This window comes from Trichomycterus rosablanca, chromosome 2 (genome assembly GCF_030014385.1).
Source record: "Trichomycterus rosablanca isolate fTriRos1 chromosome 2, fTriRos1.hap1, whole genome shotgun sequence".
Classification (NCBI taxonomy): domain Eukaryota; kingdom Metazoa; phylum Chordata; class Actinopteri; order Siluriformes; family Trichomycteridae; genus Trichomycterus; species Trichomycterus rosablanca.
The window spans coordinates 26,740,625-26,755,604 of NC_085989.1; the positions used below are offsets into that span (position 1 = coordinate 26,740,625).

Sequence of the window (14,980 nt, forward strand, 5' to 3'; positions counted from 1 at the left end):
ATGGGTCAACACATAGTTTCTAACATTTCCATTTTTAGTTTTACAACCAGTTCATCCTAAGCTTGTCCTGCCATAAAGTTAATGATTTCAACATTCCAGAACAAGTTAAACAAGTTAAAAAAGTTTTCTGGAAAATAGAAAATATACCTAAAATACACTTTCCTTTATTTAGCCTAATTAACAGGACATTGATAAAACTATGTGCTTTGTGTTGAATGTAATAGCATATTTTATCATTGTTTAACTTCTCAGTTTATCTGAATGTAGAGGAAATGCAATATGTAGTATTGTCATTTAAAAGTGTACATCATGTCACATTTTTGTAATCTGGATGTATTTCCGATACTGCTTTCATCTGTCTATGTAAAAAGTGTGTAGATATGGTTGATGGAATTCCATCCAGAACACACCTGGGCACTCCTTGACCAATCAGCATCCTTTACACCTAGATGTATGAACTTCAAAAACACTACCCAGAACCACTGATAAGCAACTTTAAAGTCATGTTTTGACCTCATGTCAATGTTACTATCACAAGGAGAACTTCTGAGACTGTGAGCTGGTATTGGACTTCCATCTTCCTGGATCTCCTGCAGCTCAAGTCTGATCTCCCACTGATCTTACTTTGCACCGTCACAAGAATAGAATGCCAAATCAAAACTTTCACTGCAGACTCCAGTGAAAACTTGTGCACTGTGTAAGGATACTTTTATTTAAATTGGTACTTGATTGAAAGATACTACAAAGTCCCAAAAAGGATGTGTAAAACTGCTTAGTGACCTTATACAGTTTTGGCGGCTTCTAATGGCTCAAAACCTTAACAAGACACTATATGTTGGTTACATTTCTTACCTGTCTGTGAATTTAGGTGTTTTTTCTTCTTGAGCTTGAGTAGTAAAGCAGAAAAAAAAGAAGCCAAACAGAAATGGAGACTACACTATTCCCAGACTCATCCATTAAGTGTACCAGTGTTGTCAAAGATACTACTTCACAGACAGGGATTAACATTGGAGGGAGGCTTACTGTATTTGTTGCTTTCACCTGTGATTGTAATTTTGCGTGTTGCAGCATGTTTTATACCCTGCAGTGGAAGAAAGCTGGGTTGGGGTCACCTCATGGGGGCCTCCTGGGATTTGGCGCCCAGCTTGTGGCGTAGTTGCACATGCTTGTCAGCTTCCAGCTGTTAACCAGCATGCAGTTTGCCACTCCACAAGTCTCTCGAGTCCTCTTTCTTTATCCCCCTCTCTACCTCTCTGTCTCTGTTTCATTTTGTCTCTTAATCCTTCTGTCCAAATTTCCATAATTCTTTCTGTTGGTGTTTCCTCTGGAAATCTTTCCTGTAGTATTGGAAATGACCTTTTCCTTTATATACATGATATATGCATTTATATACATTTTGTTTTATTACACAAGCTGAACAAAATAAAAAAAATCAGATTCAGGAGCAAAGTTTGACTATTTTGAAAATATTTCTTTAAAAGATAATGCAAGTAAATATCTACTATGCAGTCTATGCTTTAGAACCTTAAAAAGGTTTGAAGTTGTTTAAAGATGTTGAGTAGAGAGACAAAAATTTTCATCCTGGTGTTCATTTATCCACATTTGAATAATTTTAGCATTGTGTATCAGGCCAAATTCATTTAAGAATATTAAAAGTTGTATCACACCACAGAGTGCACCTTATTCTGTAAAAGCTTCACATTTATTGGCTGTTATTTGACAGTGCAAAGTTTTGATGGACGTTTCATGGCTCATGGTTCCATATTTTTCAGATTTATATATTGAGCTGAGCATTTTTGCACATTGAACTTTGACAAAAGTTGGAAATGGCAGCACTTTCATGAATTCAAGCTGTTTGAAGCTTACAAAATTGTAATATTACAACATTATTGTTGACATATGCTCATGCTGACACTGGAGCATATAGAGGCATTTAGCAACCCTTTAAGTGGCATTTATACCTGTCAGTTAGCTTTCTCTTTTAACTGCTTTTCCTTTTCGCTAATGTTGCTTGTTCATGTTTGCCAAGTGCTACATGTTTTCTTTTAAAATGGCATTATTGCTTGTATTGTAACTAGGGCTGTCGAAGTTAACGCGATAATAACGCATTAACGCGACCTCAATTTAACGCGATTACAAAAAATAGTGCCGTTAACGCAAATTCTAGTTCATGTTGACACTTGACTGGTAGAACAAACATTTTAATGTCGGACTTGCCACCGTTTTTCATTTGCGGTTTGTTAACATAATGTAACCGATCGTCGTAGTGATGTACTTGCTTAATAAAGAAATAAATACACGCTATATTCACAAGTTGTCGGGAGCAGAACACTTTATTACACTTAATTAACTTCTTCTTCTGTACCGAATACCGGAAAGCTGAGTCAAGCACGTTAGTTCATGAACTATGGAAGCCCCAAAGGGTCAAAACACACTCACTTCGTGTAGAAACGTCCATCAAACCATTGTCACGATACAACCACAGAAAAGTCTGTTACAATAACTACGCCTTATCCCATCTAAAGCACCGCTGATCTACAGTGTTTGCTGATGGAGAAATTCTAACCTACAATCTGACATTTACTGCCTAATATGTGAGTGAATAAAACTCCCTTACAGTTTTCTCTTGTCCCAGCAGTTTTTAACATCAGTACATTTAGCATAAAATGTGTTCACCATTTTAATTGTAACATTTCACTTAAAAATCCTTGTTTTCTATAACATTTACACAGATTTTTTTTAATGCGATTAATCGCGATTAACTATATGAAATTCTGAGATTAATCGCGATTAAAAAATTTAATCGTTTGACAGCCCTAATTGTAACCTATGATTCAATTGTTAGTGAATGAAATATATGACTGAAAAATACATGTTCTGTAATAAATGTATAAATTGCACTCTTGTATATGTATAGACAGGCGTCAAACTGTACATTTGTACAAATATTAACCAGGCCCGTTTGACCCCTATCAAGACACAAATGACAGCAGCTTTAGTTACAAATAGTGTTCCAATGGTTTGTATTTTAGTTGCGTTCCATATGATCGACAAGTGGGCGAGTGTTTTGCATACTCCAACAGAACAGTACATGCCTGTATGAGTAGCCCCTACAGTATTTATTGGTTCTTCTGTTTTGAGGCATTTCGCTTGCTTGGTTTGTGCCCCCCTCATGGGCAGGGTCACAGCAAATCAATACTGACTGATCTCCTGGTCAATATGATGGAATACCATGCTGATGGGTGTGGTCTTTACCATGATTACACGGGCAGCACTGTGGCTAAGTGGGTAGCACTGTCGCCTTACAGCAAGAAGGTCCTGGGTTCGATCCCCAGGTGGGGAGGTCCGGGTCCTTTCTGTATGGAGTTTGCATGTTCTCCCCGTGTCTGCGTGGGTTTCCTCCGGGTGCTCCGGTTTCCTCCCACAGTCCAAAGACATGCAAGTGAGGTGAATTGGAGACACTAAATTGTCCATGACTGTTTGATATAACCTTGAGAAGTGATGAACCTTGTGTAATGAGTAACTACCGTTCCTGTCCTGAATGTAACCAAAGTGTAAAACATGACGTTAAAATCTCAATAAACAAACAAACCATGATTACAAAGCCCCCATGATTTTGGCACAAGTGGTCAGTGAATGATTTGAATAAAAAATGATAATGTACTAGGCAGTCTTCAAATTTTAATTAATTTAAACATTTGTAGCTATCATCACCAAAATACAAATTTTTTATAGACGTGTCTATGCTTAAGTGGCTCATTGCGGCACCACGTAAGACATTTCTTTGCAGTTTTCATGTTAAATGTGTATAGTGACATTGACGTGGCATTGATTAATTGCATAGCTGCCGCCGTACAGTGAGTACCAGACTGAGAAGGCACAGCAGCATTCCCAGCAGTTTCCCCTCTCATTTAAAATCACGGATATGGGATTTTTTTGTGTGTTTAACTGTCTGTGAAGTTCTGGATCATTTGCAACTCCAGTATAGTAATCACAAATAACTGTCCTCCAATACCTCAACCAACAGGAAGCTAGAAAATCTCACCAGGGAAAAGGAAAATTAGCTAAACAAATTACCCAATGAATGTTTAGCATTTTCTCTTATGCAGGTCATGCTAAGTAGAACCCATCTCACTATGGAAGGTACTTAGGGGGTCGGAAGAGGAATAATCATGGAGCTTAGCTTACTGTTTAATGAGCAAATAATGCAAGGTTCTGTGTACAATACACTCATGCTTGCTTATGCTTGTGTTTCAGACAAATAGCATGTTGCTGTTCTACCTCACTAAATTATGCACCACAATTAGAGATTGGAGACACTCTCTCTCTCCCACTCACTTTTTTTCTCTTAACCTCCACCACCCTCCCTCAACCCCCCATCCTTTGCAGAGAATGCTTAGAACTGCCTGTTAGTAAAGTGAAATATATTGCAGTTTTATGGCCACCCTGGTCCTCCTTGGAGATCTGACACAAATAGACTGCTGTGAATAACAGCTCATAACGATTTGCTCGTAACCAACAGGCCGTTTATAGTTTACATTTTGGCTTAATTTGTGAATTCATTTAGATGTGTAAATTTAATGACCTCCCTGTCATTCTGTTTCGGAGAAGGAGGGTGCATTGCTGATTGAGCAATGGTCCTGGGTTTTCTTTGGCAGTGCATAACATGTCGGCATATTTGAAAGTGCGTGGGTGTTTCAGCTCCTGATACTAATACCCTTAATACTCATTAACCTAGGTTTATATTCACTTTGACCACCCACCCACACTCAAACACACACATAACACACTTACCCTTATTGGACAACCTAAATATTGCAATATTATACAAGTGAAATATTTACTTACCACTTAATGTTTACAATACATCTGAATTATTCAGATGTACTGTGCCGTGAAAACGGTTTTCCCTTCTGATTTCAGATTTTAAAATACAATATAAAACAAGGACCTATTTTGTGGCACCTATATTATACAGTGTATCACAAAAGTGAGTACACCCCTCACATTTCTGCAGATATTTAAGTATATCTTTTCATGGGACAACACTGACAAAATGACACTTTGACACAATGAAAAGTAGTCTGTGTGCAGCTTATATAACAGTGTAAATTTATTCTTCCCTCAAAATAACTCATTATACAGCCATTAGTGTCTAAACCACCGGCAACAAAAGTGAGTACACCCCTAAGAGACTACACCCCTAAATGTCCAAATTGAGCACTGCTTGTCATTTTCCCTCCAAAATGTCATGTGATTTGTTAGTGTTACTAGGTCTCAGGTGTGCATAGGGAGCAGGCGTGTTCAATTTAGTAGTACAGCTCTCACACTCTCTCATACTGGTCACTGAAAGTTCCAACATGGCACCTCATGGCAAAGAACTCTCTGAGGATCTTAAAAGACGAATTGTTGCGCTACATAAAGATGGCCAAGGCTACAAGAAGATTGCCAACACTCTGAAACTGAGCTGCAGCACAGTGGCCAAGATCATCCAGCGTTTTAAAAGAGCAGGGTCCACTCAGAACAGACCTCGCGTTGGTCGTCCAAAGAAGCTGAGTGCACGTGCTCAGCGTCACATCCAACTGCTGTCTTTGAAAGATAGGCGCAGGAGTGCTGTCAGCATTGCTGCAGAGATTGAAAAGGTGGGGGGTCAGCCTTTCAGTGCTCAGACCATACGCCGCACACTACATCAAATTGGTCTGCATGGCTGTCACCCCAGAAGGAAGCCTCTTCTGAAGTCTCTACACAAGAAAGCCCGCAAACAGTTTGCTGAAGACATGTCAACAAAGGACATGGATTACTGGAACCATGTCCTATGGTCTGATGAGACCAAGATTAATTTGTTTGGTTCAGATGGTCTCAAGCATGTGTGGCGGCAATCAGGTGAGGAGTACAAAGATAAGTGTGTCATGCCTACAGTCAAGCATGGTGGTGGGAATGCCATGGTCTGGGGCTGCATGAGTGCAGCAGGTGTTGGGGAGTTACATTTCATTGAGGGACACATGAACTCCAATATGTACTGTGAAATACTGAAGCAGAGCATGATCCCCTCCCTCCGGAAACTGGGTCGCAGGGCAGTGTTCCAGCATGATAATGACCCCAAACACACCTCTAAGACGACCACTGCTTTATTGAAGAGGCTGAGGGTAAAGGTGATGGACTGGCCAAGCATGTCTCCAGACCTAAACCCAATAGAACATCTTTGGGGCATCCTCAAGCGGAAGGTGGAGGAGCGCAAAGTCTCGAATATCCGCCAGCTCCGTGATGTCGTCATGGAGGAGTGGAAAAGCATTCCAGTGGCAACCTGTGAAGCTCTGGTAAACTCCATGCCCAGGAGAGTTAAGGCAGTTCTGGGAAATAATGGTGGCCACACAAAATATTGACACTTCAGGAACTTTCACTAAGGGGTGTACTCACTTTTGTTGCCGGTGGTTTAGACACTAATGGCTGTATAATGAGTTATTTTGAGGGAAGAATAAATTTACACTGTTATATAAGCTGCACACAGACTACTTTTCATTGTGTCAAAGTGTCATTTTGTCAGTGTTGTCCCATGAAAAGATATACTTAAATATCTGCAGAAATGTGAGGGGTGTACTGACTTTTGTGATACACTGTATCTGTTTAAAAAGGAGTTTGGCTTCCTTAACTGCTTGTGGCTTTTTAGTCCAGTCTCTTTTTGGACAACCGTTAGATAAGAATGGAGAAAGACATTGACACAGTGATGAACGCCTCACAACCTGAAAAATGTTATGTTAAAGGAATAAACCTATTTGCAGGATGTTTAACCAAGGCAGCACAATAATGGGGCAAAAGAAGGGACGTAACAGCTAGATGAATGAACAACCAACTAAAACTCAAGATAAACATGGAACTCGACACACATCGCAGGAGCAGTATGACAGGCAGCTCGCATCCAGGATTGTTCTCTTAATACTGCTGTGTTCAAAAATTCCGGCAATATACCGTACTTTATACAAGTATAATGGTTAATGCTTATGTTATAAATTGTGGTCACCAATTAACAGTGCTCATCAATTTCCTAAGTAATTGCAATTTAAAGTGTCTTTATTATAATCATTTTATTATTCAATTTAGCACAATCTAGCACACCAAAGCTGACATCTCAAACTCTTTGACTGAATGATGAACAGTGTTTGGTTACACGCACATCGATTGGCTGGTTGTTCAAGGGAAGGGAGCTGGAAGGAGATTCCTCATAACTGATGCAATTATGACCTCTGCTGGCTGATTGATTGCGCTTGCACAGAGACGAGGAATAATGTGATCAGGGTGTGACTCTCCGTACACAAAGCTGATCCACATATAAACTCACCTCGTGCAGATGAAAAGATGCAGTCGGCTACTGCACACGTGTCGGGGGGGGGGGGAGTGTTAGTCACGGCTCTTCTCAGTTAGAGTGGAGGTCAACATACCTTGACTTACTGGCCAATGTACTATTTGCTTACAGTCTTCCTGCAGCTAAAAGCTTTCTTCTTTGTAGCTGATGAGCTTTGGGTGGGCCCACTCATTGTGATAGTTAATAGTGTGTTAGCCATTGTGACGAAGAGCTTGTAAGCTATACATGTGTGTAAGCGCAGACTCGCAGTCCTGTCGTGCTTGCGGCATAATTAGCCATCAGTATGTACACAGAGCTGGAGAAAGCCTGAGCCGCCACCAGCAATTATTCATCCTATTGTCACTCAGAGCTGCAGGTCTCCATAAATCATTTTTTCTGTTTTTTTTTTTTTTTGCTTATTTTTGCGACGTGTGATCGAGACGCCCGTAGAGAATGAGTTGGCAACAGGATTCTTTCAGTTTTTTTGGACTGATAGAATGACAGAATGTGAAATTCATGAATTGGTTTACAGCAGAGATGGAGAGATGCTGAGCTTTAACCTAAATCCCCACGCATGTCTAATTCATGCATATGTATCAGATAGAAACACTCACTGGGTGGATGAAGCATATGTATTTGTTATCCTGTATTTGCATCAGTGCCTGGAGCTCTCATTGTTACTACTCTGGGATGAGAAATGAGCTTGGTGAGAGGGTAAACCAATGACAGACCCCCTCCTTTTCATGTGGTCACTATGCTAAAACGTGACAGATGGCATTTTTAAATGGTGTGATGATATTTTTATTGAAAATGGTCATCAGAACACTAGCAGTTTAGCACCATGTACAAGGTTGGGGGGTGGGGGGGGGGGGGGGGGGTAATAGAGGCACCTGGAAACACTAGCTGCAATGCAGAAATATACCTGAGACAGGTCACCAGTCCATCTTTGGTCATCACACATTGACTCACTCACACCTAGAGAGGTCATTTTGTGGAATGTAGAATATTACCTCGATGAACACAGACATTGTGCCTTACTCCTTACTGTCTTGAAACAAAAGTTCCTTGGGACCTTGGTTCTTTTCTGTACCCACACTACTTGTACATACATCAGTGTGTATGGGGTTTTGAGACACACCTGGGGGAACCTGATAACTGCCTCGTTGTTTGGAACCTGAAATTCAGATGCTGTTCCTTAAGCTCTTAAGTAGGCATCATTTAATGCTAGCACAGTGCCTTATCCTTTCTGTTACTTTTGGGGACAGTGGTAGCCTAGTGGGTAGAGTTTTGGACTACCAGTCTGAAGATTGTCAGTTCAAATCCAGTCTCTGCCGTTTAGCCACTGTTGGGCCCCTGAGCAAGGCTCTTAACCCTGTGTGCTCCAGGGGCGCTGTACAATGGCTTCCAAACAAGCTGGAATATGCGAAAAAAGAATTTCATTATATTGTAAACGTGTATATGTATATATGACAAAAAAAGGCATTCTTCTTCTTTTATTGACTTAGACTTGTGATGTCAGTGGTCCATAAGATGTCACATGTACATCTGCCCAAATGTATGTGAACACCTCTTGTAACTAGAGACATCTATTTCAATTCCCAGTGGTATGGAAGAATTAAGTATATGTCCAGGCAATCCCCAGAGATAAATAATGGCAGTAAAGTGAGCTGTAATGAGAAGCTTTTAATGTTGCACTGTTTTAAGATGCCATCCTAGCAACCATTCCATTTTTTAAATTTCTTTTATACTAGAGCTGTCGTGTTATGCCTGTTATTGCTGTTATTGTCTAATGAAAGTGTCCGCCAGCGGCAAAAGCTTAGCTGTAACACTTTAGACAAGTGTTTCTCAACCTTTTTTCAGTCACGGCACCCTTTAAAAGTATTCAAAATCTCAAGTCACCCCAGTCTAAAATGTATTTAAAAAACTTACACTCTGCATCCCTCGGACTGCTAACACACAAAAACACTACAGGGAAGAGACGTACTGTGGTTGCATTGCATTAAGTTTTAGAAAAATCCTCTCTTGTGCAGAGATGTGCCTGTGTTTGTTTCTGCTTTAAAACATACGCGCCATGAACCAATCAGATTTAACATCATTAAACAAGTTTATAGTTTATTTCTCAATTATTTGTCATTATACCACTAGCACTTGCTCATTGTCTGCATGTTCTCTCTGTAGCTCGGTTACGGCTCTCAAACTTAAACTCAAAAGAAGCTTTATTGGCATGACAAATAAGGACATTCGTATTGCCAAAGCAAGTTAGAGAGAAATAATAAAAATAACAATAAAAAAGAACAAATACATACAAAACAGTTACATGTGCAAAAATATAAAATAGAATAAAATATTAATAAAAAAGTGCAAAATAATAACAATAAAAATTATAATATTTACATTAATGAGGTAATTAGCTCTCTCTCTCTCTCTCTCTCTCTCTCTCTCTCTCTCTCTCTCTGTGTGTGTGTGTGTCGCTTGCTCTCTCCGCGATACTGAAAGTGATTTGAATTTCGACAATAAACAGCTCACAATAAAAATCACAATAAAAAAATTCAATGAAATAAGAAAGCTTTGGACAGCATTAGAAACTGTTATGTTTCAGAAGTTATCACTCTGGGAGTCAAAAACATTTATAACATGTGGTTGAGAAACATGTGAATGCTGTCTGTGAAGACCTCAGCCATCTGAGGGGTGCATGAACCTCTTCTCTTCTCTTCTCATCCACACTCCATTGCTTAGTGCTATTAATAGAAAGAGCAAAAGAGAAAGCTGTATTAATTATTACAAACTGAAGGTTATGTATCATAGTTTATTACAAATAGTGTACTGGCTACGCCAACTAAACCATAACAGGTTAAATATCTTAACTGAATTATCTGCTGAGCTAACTAGCTATCATTAAGTGGAGGAGGCTTATTATTTACAATGAATGCTCTCATTAACGAGAGCAAAAAATATGGAAGACGAGACAGGGTAACGTTAGGCGATAATGTTAAGTTATATAACGTTACTCATATAAATGACTGATTAACTATTGCACTTAATGCGCTAGCTAGCAAACAAACATGAAAAATAGCGAACTCTTAGATAGTTTTCCGACAGGTGCTCTAGCATTAACTACGTTGGTTAAAGCACAAAGCGGTGTAAAAACTTACCGTAATAACGCTGGTCATCACGGCTGCAAGGCGTTTCACCGTAGTGCTGGCGTGAAACCATAACTCTGCTTTGTAGTGTCTGCGTTCAGCTCATTTCTTTGGGTTATTTTGGCTGAAATACTTTAGAAAGTTTCAGTCTCTTTATCTTTGCCTCTCTGTCTTCATAAACTCTTCGCTGCGCCATGGAAGCGATGCTGCGCCCCCTGCAGTCCCTTTAGTGCATTGCATCAATAACGACTAGTCGACAATGAAATTCCACATCGACAAATTTTTATAGTCGACGTTATCGACTACGTCGACTAATCGTTGCAGCCCTAACGCCACCCCAGGGTGCCGCGGCACCCCGGTTGAGAAAGACTGCTTTAGACCACATACAGTGCCTTGCAAAAGTATTCGGCCCCCTTGAACTTTTCAACCTTTTGCCACATTTCAGGCTTCAAACATAACGATATGAAATTGTAATTTTTTGTGAAGAATCAACAACAAGTGGGACACAATCGTGAAGTGGAACGAAATTTATTGGATATTTAAAACTTTTTTTAGAAATAAAAAACTGAAAAGTGGGGCGTGCAATATTATTCGGCCCCCTTGCGTTAATACTTTGTAGCGCCACCTTTTGCTGCGATTACAGCTGCAAGTCGCTTGGGGTATGTCTCTATCAGTTTTGCACATCGAGAGACAGAAATTTTTGCCCATTCTTCCTTGCAAAACAGCTCGAGCTCAGTGAGGTTGGATGGAGAGCGTTTGTGAACAGCAGTTTTCAGCTCTTTCCACAGATTCTCGATGGGATTCAGGTCTGGACTTTGACTTGGCCATTCTAACACCTGGATACGTTTATTTGTGAACCATTCCATTGTAGATTTTGCTTTATGTTTTGGATCATTGTCTTGTTGGAAGATAAATCTCCGTCCCAGTCTCAGGTCTTTTGCAGACTGCAACAGGTTTTCTTCCAGAATGGTCCTGTATTTGGCTCCATCCATCTTCCCATCAATTTTAACCATCTTCCCTGTCCCTGCTGAAGAAAAGCAGGCCCAAACCATGATGCTGCCACCACCATGTTTGACAGTGGGGATGGTGTGTTCAGGGTGATGAGCTGTGCTGCTTTTACGGCAAACATAACGTTTTGCATTGTGGCCAAAAAGTTCGATTTTGGTTTCATCTGACCAGAGCACCTTCTTCCACATGTTTGGTGTGTCTCCCAGGTGACTTTTTATGGATATCTTTGAGAAATGGCTTTCTTCTTGCCACTCTTCCATAAAGGCCAGATTTGTGCAGTGTACGACTGATTGTGTCCTATGGACAGAGTCTCCCACCTCAGCTGTAGATCTCTGCAGTTCATTCAGAGTGATCATGGGCCTCTTGGCTGCATCTCTGATCAGTCTTCTCCTTGTTTGAGCTGAAAGTTTAGAGGGACGGCCGGGTCTTGGTAGATTTGCAGTGGTCTGATACTCCTTCCATTTCAATATGATCGCTTGCACAGTGCTCCTTGAGATGTTTAAAGCTTGGGAAATCTTTTTGTATCCAAATCCGGCTTTAAACTTCTCCACAACAGTATCTCGGACCTGCCTGGTGTGTTCCTTGGTCTTCATGATGCTCTCTGCGCTTTAAACAGAACTCTGAGACTATCACAGAGCAGGTGCATTTATACGGAGACTTGATTACACACAGGTGGATTCTATTTATCACCATCAGTCATTTAGGTCAACATTGGATCATTCAGAGATCCTCACTGAACTTCTGGAGTGAGTTTGCTGCACTGAAAGTAAAGGGGCTGAATAATATTGCACGCCCCACTTTTTAGTTTTTTATTTCTAAAAAAAGTTTAAAATATCCAATAAATTTCGTTCCACTTCACGATTGTGTCGCACTTGTTGTTGATTCTTCACAAAAAATTACAATTTTATATCGTTATGTTTGAAGCCTGAAATGTGGCAAAAGGTTGAAAAGTTCAAGGGGGCCGAATACTTTTGCAAGGCACTGTAGCTAGCATGAACTAGCTCCAAACTGCCTCCGGAAGCACCATCAGCACAATAACTATTTGCCAGGAGCTGACTTGACAGATTTGACTATGCAGCTGCTTAGCGGTGGAACCCTAAGCTCACAATATAGAATTCCTGGCATTGTCTGGAGGTGCATCATGGAGTAATTAATTAAACTTGACCAACTGGCAGTCTGAAGTATGTACAGTGTATCACAAAAGTGAGTACACCCCTCACATTTCTGCAAATATTTCATTATATCTTTTCATGGGACAACACTATAGACATGAAACTTGGATATAACTTAGAGTAGTCAGTGTACAACTTGTATAGCAGTGTAGATTTACTGTCTTCTGAAAATAACTCAACACACAGCCATTAATGTCTAAATAGCTGGCAACATACCTGTAAGTGAGTACACCCCACAGTGAACATGTCCAAATTGTGCCCAAATGTGTCGTTGTCCCTCCCTGGTGTCATGTGTCAAGGTCCCAGGTGTAAATGGGGAGCAGGGCTGTTAAATTTGGTGTTTTGGGTACAATTCTCTCATACTGGACACTGGATATTCAACATGGCACCTCATGGCAAAGAACTCTCTGAGGATGTGAGAAATAGAATTGTTGCTCTCCACAAAGATGGCCTGGGCTATAAGAAGATTGCTAACACCCTGAAACTGAGCTACAGCATGGTGGCCAAGGTCATACAGCGGTTTTCCAGGACAGGTTCCACTCGGAACAGGCTTCGCCAGGGTCGACCAAAGAAGTTGAGTCCACGTGTCCGGCGTCATATCCAGAGGTTGGCTTTAAAAAATAGACACATGAGTGCTGCCAGCATTGCTGCAGAGGTTGAAGACGTGGGAGGTCAGCCTGTCAGTGCTCAGACCATACGCCGCACACTGCATCAACTCGGTCTGCATGGTCGTCATCCCAGAAGGAAGCTGACGCACAAGAAAGCCTGCAAACAGTTTGCTGAAGACAAGCAGTCCAAGAACATGGATTACTGGAATGCCCTGTGGTCTGACGAGACCAAGATAAACTTGTTTGGCTCAGATGGTGTCCAGCATGTGTGGCGGCGCCCTGGTGAGAAGTACCAAGACAACTGTATCTTGCCTACAGTCAAGCATGGTGGTGGTAGCATCATGGTCTTGGGCTGCATGAGTGTTGCTGGCACTGGGGAGCTGCAGTTCATTGAGGGAAACATGAATTCCAACATGTACTGTGACATTCTGAAACAGAGCATGATCCCCTCCCTTCGAAAACTGGGCCTCATGGCAGTTTTTCAACAGGATAACGACCCCAAACACAACCTCCAAGATGACAACTGCCCTGCTGAGGAAGCTGAAGGTAAAGGTGATGGACTAAACCCAATTGAGCACCTGTGGCGCATCCTCAAGTGGAAGGTGGAGGAGTTCAAGGTGTCTAACATCCACCAGCTCCGTGATGTCATCATGGAGGAGTGGAAGAGGATTCCAGTAGCAACCTGTGCAGCTCTGGTGAACTCCATGCCCAGGAGGGTTAAGGCAGTGCTGGATAATAATGGTGGTCACACAAAATATTGACACATTTGGGCACAATTTGGACATGTTCACTGTGGGGTGTACTCACTTATGTTGCCAGCCATTTAGACATTAATGGCTGTATGTTGAGTTATTTTCAGAAGACAGTAAATCTACACTGCTATACAAGTTGTACACTGACTACTCTAAGTTATATCCAAGTTTTATTTCTATAGTGTTGTCCCATGAAAAGATATAATAAAATATTTGCAGAAATGTGAGGGGTGTACTCACTTTTGTGATACACTGTATTTAGGTTTAATAAACCACAACCTGGATGAATTCAGTGCTAGATATAAAGCTCTAAAGCTGTCTGATGGTTTTTTGTTTAAGTAAAAGGAAATGTAAATATTTTGGCAGCCTCTTAGGGTTTTTCCATTCTATTTCTGTTGCAGGAAATCAATGTCCTTAAAGAGCCAGTTTACCAAGTCATGTTCTGAGAGAATCTAAACTGGAATCTTGGAAATATTAGCAATGGTGAAATAAAAATGAATCCCTGTAGTCATGTTCTAAAATGTATGCAAAAGCCTTCCTAGAGAAGCTAAGCTGTAAAGGGGGACCAATTCTATATAATAAATACCCATGTTTTTCAAATAAGATGTTTATCAACCATGTATTAGAGTGATGTTGAGGTATTCTTTGCAATGTAGTGAAGCAGGGATTTGAAATATCACTGAGAGAAAACCCCGGGACTTTGATGTACTGTGGCTCTGTTTCATCTAGTGAAAACATGTTAAGAGGCAGTGTGGGTTGTTGCTGTGCAGAGCTGTCTGTCAAGAGAAAGTCACAGTGGAGGAGGAAGAAGGAGGCGAGCTCTTTTGCTCTGTCTTTTGCTCTCTCTAGCTTACTGACATCGTGTGGTGATTATTTGAAATGACTCAATCACTGTTTCCAGCAACAAGACACGGCACATAATACTACTTTTAGTGCTGTAAAAATATTATGCAGGATTTGT

The 14,980-nt window shown here is 40.7% G+C and overlaps 1 protein-coding gene across 1 annotated transcript in view; it reads left to right on the forward strand.

Annotated features, from left to right (window-relative positions):
* Positions 1-14,980, forward strand: part of csmd3b (CUB and Sushi multiple domains 3b) — a 538,328-nt gene that overhangs the window by 76,489 nt on the left and 446,859 nt on the right. The window lies entirely within an intron of this gene.